Genomic DNA, 5,959 nt, shown 5'->3' on the forward strand with positions numbered 1-5,959 from the left:
GAAATTTCGCTTGTTAAACTCTGTTTTGACAAGCCTATACGAGCATATCCCTTTTCAATATTCGTGCTTGAAACAGAATGTCCTAACCCCTCGATCATTATGCACAGAAACCAGTGTGAGTTGATCGATTCTTCTGTTTGCAAATTGGTAATCATGTATTTTGCGCGATAAAGCGTTTCCTGCAGTCGTTACTTTGAATTATGTATAGAAATTTGTTCTTCTCAACCTCTTCAAATCGTTTATTTATTCCAGGTTTTTTCACAATCTGCTGGGAGGCTTTTGTTATTCCGAACAAGGATAGAGTCTTTTAAAGATTTTTATTCCCGTACGTAAGAGTAACTCTTTAGCCATCTTGTACAGGCAAAGTCAAACGTTGCATCCTGATTAGCCAGACATTCTTCGGGTTTTGTGGAGGCGTTTTTTCTTTGTTTCCTGTTTTGGTTTTTGAAGAATGTTCTTAAAGCTCAGTTTTGGAATTTCGGATTTGTATTGTGTTTTTTTAGAATTTGCGTCATTCCTGAGGACTCGTATCCGATTTTGTGCCCTATATTCCCCTATTGCTGCTCCGATGGTGAGCTGCCTGTCACTGAAAAAGTGCCTTAGCAATCTGCTGGATTCTTTTACTCTTTTCGATGTTTAACCTGATGTCAACGTAGAGAACACCTCTTGGTAGTTAATCTCTGCTATCATAATACTCTATAGATTTTACTTTGCCATTTCTACGATAAAACTTGAAATTGATGGTCCAGTCAAAACTTACTGTGGCCTACGTATGGCAAATGTCATCGACGGTAACCGCTGTAGACAGTCAATCGGGCGAGGCGAGGATTCGGACTCGATCGATCCTTTGTCTGGATGTCTGGATGTTCGGCGATTTTGTCCTGGACTTCACTCACTTGATAGGAGAAGCCAACCTGCATGTGGCACAAAGAATCTCTCCCAGGATTTCAGTTGCTGCTAGAGATTGATGATAATCCACCAATTAGCGGTACCACAGGCTAAGTTGACTTCGCTGCAGAAACTGATGATAGGCTGTTTCCGTGGAGTAACGGAGACCTCTTATTGAAGGATGTCACATTGTCCAGTAGGAGTTCTATGTATCGTCATCGGGAATGAACTCGAAGATCAGAATTAAAAGACAGGGTTTAGGGCAGACTTCTTGGTAGAAACCGACGTTGACAACGTTAATAGCTGTATTAATTTTGGAGACATTGGGCTGAATGCAGGCGCATTCATCAGTGGGTGAACGCAATAGAATGCTTCACAAATCGCAATCGGGTTACCGAAAAGATAAAAAGACTGTACATGAATCGGACCCGAAAATACTCAGCGGAATTCTGTTGCTCTTCGCTTGATGTTAAATTTGACACGACCCGTCCTATTTATAGTGTTGGAATATGAGCTGGGCCGGATTTTCAAGGTCATCAACACAGTAGATTTGTCACAGGTGTGACGGCATCCTGGTCCTGGTAATTTACGAACGTGTAAACCACATGAAAATGTAGTCTCGCTGTAGTTTTTGGGGCAGGTAGGATATGTGAAATCAGCGTTGTATCTGCGTTACACGCAGTTCACACATGTGAGGCCTGCAAACTTGTGAGCAGTAGACGTCACATTATGAGTACTTATACGGGAGTTTCATTCTGGATGTCAATTTCAGCAGTTGACGTTGAGTGGATGACGCAAGTGAAAAACGATTAGGAGTTGTGTATTGTTAGTTCAAATTAAATCAGGAAACACGTAGGTAAGGACACGGATGTGTTGTATACATGCGGTTCGTCTGTTGGTTCGCGTGCTGGTGCGTGAATATTCAGCAATCAATCAGCGAATTCCAGTATTCCACTATTATAGACTAAATCAACTAAATTTGCCCTTTTCGTTTCAGAAGGGCTTGATAAACAATCGGTAGTTTTTATTTGGGCAACGTTTCACTTTTGACACAAAAAATTCATCAGGACAAGTGAGCAGGTCACCAAATTGGTCAGGTTATAAGGCAGAGAACCAATCAGTAAGTCAGTCCTCTACATATTATCACACCAGATCAGTGTTGAGTACCCATCAACGGCGCTTGTCGGTTAGTGTGGCTGTCGAAATCGTTCTCTGGTGGATTGGGGAAGTTTCAGATTAATTCTGATCGGGTTTGGTTTGTTAATCTTCGCCTTCAGGGTGCATCAATCGATGATTCAACTCGGTTGCCACTGGTAGATTTTTCTTGGCCTTTGTGGGATTGTGAGTGCTCCGGTTTGAGGGGAGGACGGTTGAGGTCAAGTGAAATGAAGATGGTGACTACTCTTCCTTCTGATGACCGCACACCAACACGTGTCAGCTCGACTGATCCAGAACCGTTCTCCACACGCTTGCCAGTTCCAGGCGGAAGAAATCCCCAAGCATCCCAGTGTTAACACAATAGAGCACGTGGAACTGGCAAACGTGTGAAGGAAGAAAGTGTAGTTACCATCTGGATTCCACTTAACCTAACCCACCTCTCTATCTCCAATTAAATTGTCGAAACATTCACAAGCTTGCGAAGATCAAGGGAAATCTACCAGCGGAACCGGAGGTGAACCATCATCTGATGCACCCTGAAGTGGAAGATTGAGGGACAAGAGCCGATCGGAACTAATTTGAGACCCCTCCAACCCACCAAAGCAAGATTTTGGCAAACACACTAGCCGACAAGAGCCGCTAATTGACACTAATCTAGTGTGATAATCTGAAGGGGACTGACTTACTGATTGGTTCCCCGACTGTCTTGTAACGTAGCCAATTTAGTGACCTGCTCTCTTGGCCTGATGAAGCTTTTGCGTCAAAAGCGAAACGTAGCACAAGTAAAAACGACCGATTGTTTATCAAGCTCTTGTGAAGCAATGACTTCTCAGTCAGTTCCAAACTTTTTCCAATTGATTGTAAATTTGCCCTTGTTCTTCTCGATCACTGTTCTAGATTATGAACATATCCAAGTTCCTTCATCACTCTGGTGCATGCTATTTTGATATAGATTTTTTTTAAAAACGAAAAACTATGTAAGCATCTTGCCTGGTTTGCGAAAGGCTAGACATCAGCAGCAGATATATTTTTCAAGTATTCAAATGCCGCATCGTAGGTCTTGCCCATTTCGGCTGCTTGTTTGACAGCACCCTAATCCGTCTCGTCTTAAAACGAGGGGAATTCTCAGACAAGTTTCGCGAAAATCTCCAGTATTAATTGGAATGTTGGTACCACCAAGTCCTCCTGCCACGTAACTAAAATATTACCCACCACAGTCCGAACGGCTAGCCACTGAAATGATTTTACTCATATGGCCTTGTGTGTGGTGCGTTTGTCCGAGAGTATTGGCGATAATACGGAATCTGTTCCATTGAATATGCGGCGCCCTAATAGGAAAACTGACAGAAAGACTCACAACCTGGCCATATGAATTTCACCTAAGCTATGGTGGATGAAACTGCATCATACTGCGTTCGGAGTGGAATGGCCTCGGTTTTCTGAATGGACTAACACTGGTACACGGTGTTATGCTAGATAATTTGCTTCAGTGGAAACCCCTGCTGATCCAATTGGTGTATTTACCTCCGTTGTTTCTAAACGTTCAATGTCACAGGTGGATTGGTTTGATTCCGGTCATGAATATTCACCAATGAGGAAGTATTAAAAAATGAGTTGAGATTTGACACAAGCAATGGGATTCGGCATCGTGATTGGTCAAAGACTGGAAATCGTAAGAAACAAGATTCTGCGCAAATATAATCACGAACGTAATAGTCACCAAGGGAAATTGCCTGAATTGGATGTGACTTTTGCGTTTTGAATCAGACAGAAAACGGGGAAAGATAACCCTCAACAAATAAAGTATTTCTCAAGTGTTTTGTTTATTGTTTTTATTGTTTTATTGTTATTCGACGTTCAGTGTTTATTATTCAACTGGTCACAAGTTTATGCAGATCTTACAAGCTGAAATGCCTTGTCACTGCCAACTGTGTGGACGTTTTATACTTCCTAAAAAAATAAGACGAGTCTTGAACAAAACATTTCTCTGATACCGGCTTCCTGAAAAAATTGCAATCAGAAAAGCTGTGTACATCTTTTTTCGGCGTTTTCGTAACTGTTGCCGGCGCAAATCATGTGACTCAAGAACTTTACACTCATGTATCAATGAACGTGCCTGTCAAATAAGATTCAGCCAGCACCAGTAACGCGGCCAGAGTTTTGTTATTATCGAATGGGGAGCGCTCTATACTCTAGGTTGACACGATTTTAATAACTTATTCGGACCTACTGTCACGAATGGACTGGACTTTACCGTGACGGAACGGTTTGCGCACCTCAGCGATCCACTGAGCTATATTGTGTAGTGGCGCCGAGATACTCATAAAGTTTGTCATACCAGTGTAACCCTGATACTGCTGAGGGAGGAGGCATGCTAGTAGTATGTTTATTTCGTAAATCCGCTTTGCGTTTTTTGAAAAGTGAGATCTGTTGCGGAATTTGTGGAGTCGCTTTGTAGCATTCGCTTGGATCTGAGCAACAGTCAATGAATATCCAGAAAAGTTCAGGAAGACGTGTTCAAGGGAAGGATGGATATTCAGTTTTTGTTAAAAAGATGCCTATGAGAGTCTTGCTTCCCTGTCCAATAGTCTGTAACTGTTCAGTTGGCATTTTCTAATAAACAACTCCGCAGCGAAGGCCTTCTTCCTTTCACCACGTTGGTCGATATTTAGAGCTCTGACGAACGCAGTCTCCTGACCCTCCAGGTTGGGGAACACGTAGCGACTTGTTCCTAAAAATGGTAATGCATTTGCATTTTCCGCCTTGCTGTCAAGCTTTTGAGCCAAAGGTTTTGGTTGAGGACCCTAATCAGTTTCCTCTATAGTCAGGGGCGCCCTGGCAGTATCTCAGTCCTCGTACAACCATGATATTAACAACTCATGGTTGTACAGCAGCGATGCATCGGTGTTGAGCACTGATGTCATGCTGTCGATGGTGTTGATGACGGTCATGATGATGGTGGTGGTGATGATGATGATGATGATGAAGGCAACGTTGAATCTTGTCTAGATAACCTTAGCAGCTTCATAAACTGGGCTTTATAATAGGTTGCTGTGTCTACTGTCGAGCTGTTAGACTTAACTTTATTGAAATGATTTTGTTCTTCCAGATTAACTGAATGCTCTAATGTCTGCAGGGTAGCACAGGAATGGACTTTTACCCATGGGGGTTTTTATAATAGAGAAGTCCTTCCTCTGGACGTTGTATGAAGACAGGACAAATGGCGAGCCTTCGGGCCAGAATGCCATTGGAAAACATAGTTCGCCTGTAGCACCCTTGTGCTGCCCAGCTGCCATGCGAACGGAAGGACACACGAGAGCTGGGATACTGTTAGTTTGCCCAAGCCTAAACACGAGCATTGTGTTCGAACCACGGACCTTACGGTCCGTAATCTGGTACCCTAATCACTGAATTATCTCAAGCTCTGGACTATTTTGAACTCAGCTAAATAGAGCTCATTAACCTGGGATACTACNGCGCCATTCACTGTCTATACATGCAAGTCATTAGATGGACTGCCCAACATGTTACTTTGGCGATTCCCATGTTGCTCTTGTGGGACCTTGAGGATTCTCTGGGTGGCGGACATTATTGAAAAAACCCCATCACTTGTGCATGTCACGTCACCACCTGAGCACCACCGGGAAAGTCCACTAACAGTGCTGCTCTTCGGCAATCACATTTGAGTCTGATATCCTCGACCTGCTTGGCATTTGGTGGGCACAAGTTTTGGTTTCAACCCGCGCTGACTGCCCTGTAAATTCAGTTTGCGTGCATATGTGACGCGGAAGCACATAAAAAACACCGATGGGATTTTTGATGGCAACATGGCCCGGTTTACATTAGGAAAGATGCAACAGCCGCACATTATCAATTCCACATTTGTAACAAAATTAACTGGAGCTTCTCGTTG

The sequence above is a fragment of the Opisthorchis viverrini genome (assembly GCF_000715545.1).
Source record: "Opisthorchis viverrini unplaced genomic scaffold opera_v5_21, whole genome shotgun sequence".
In the NCBI taxonomy this organism is placed as follows: domain Eukaryota; kingdom Metazoa; phylum Platyhelminthes; class Trematoda; order Opisthorchiida; family Opisthorchiidae; genus Opisthorchis; species Opisthorchis viverrini.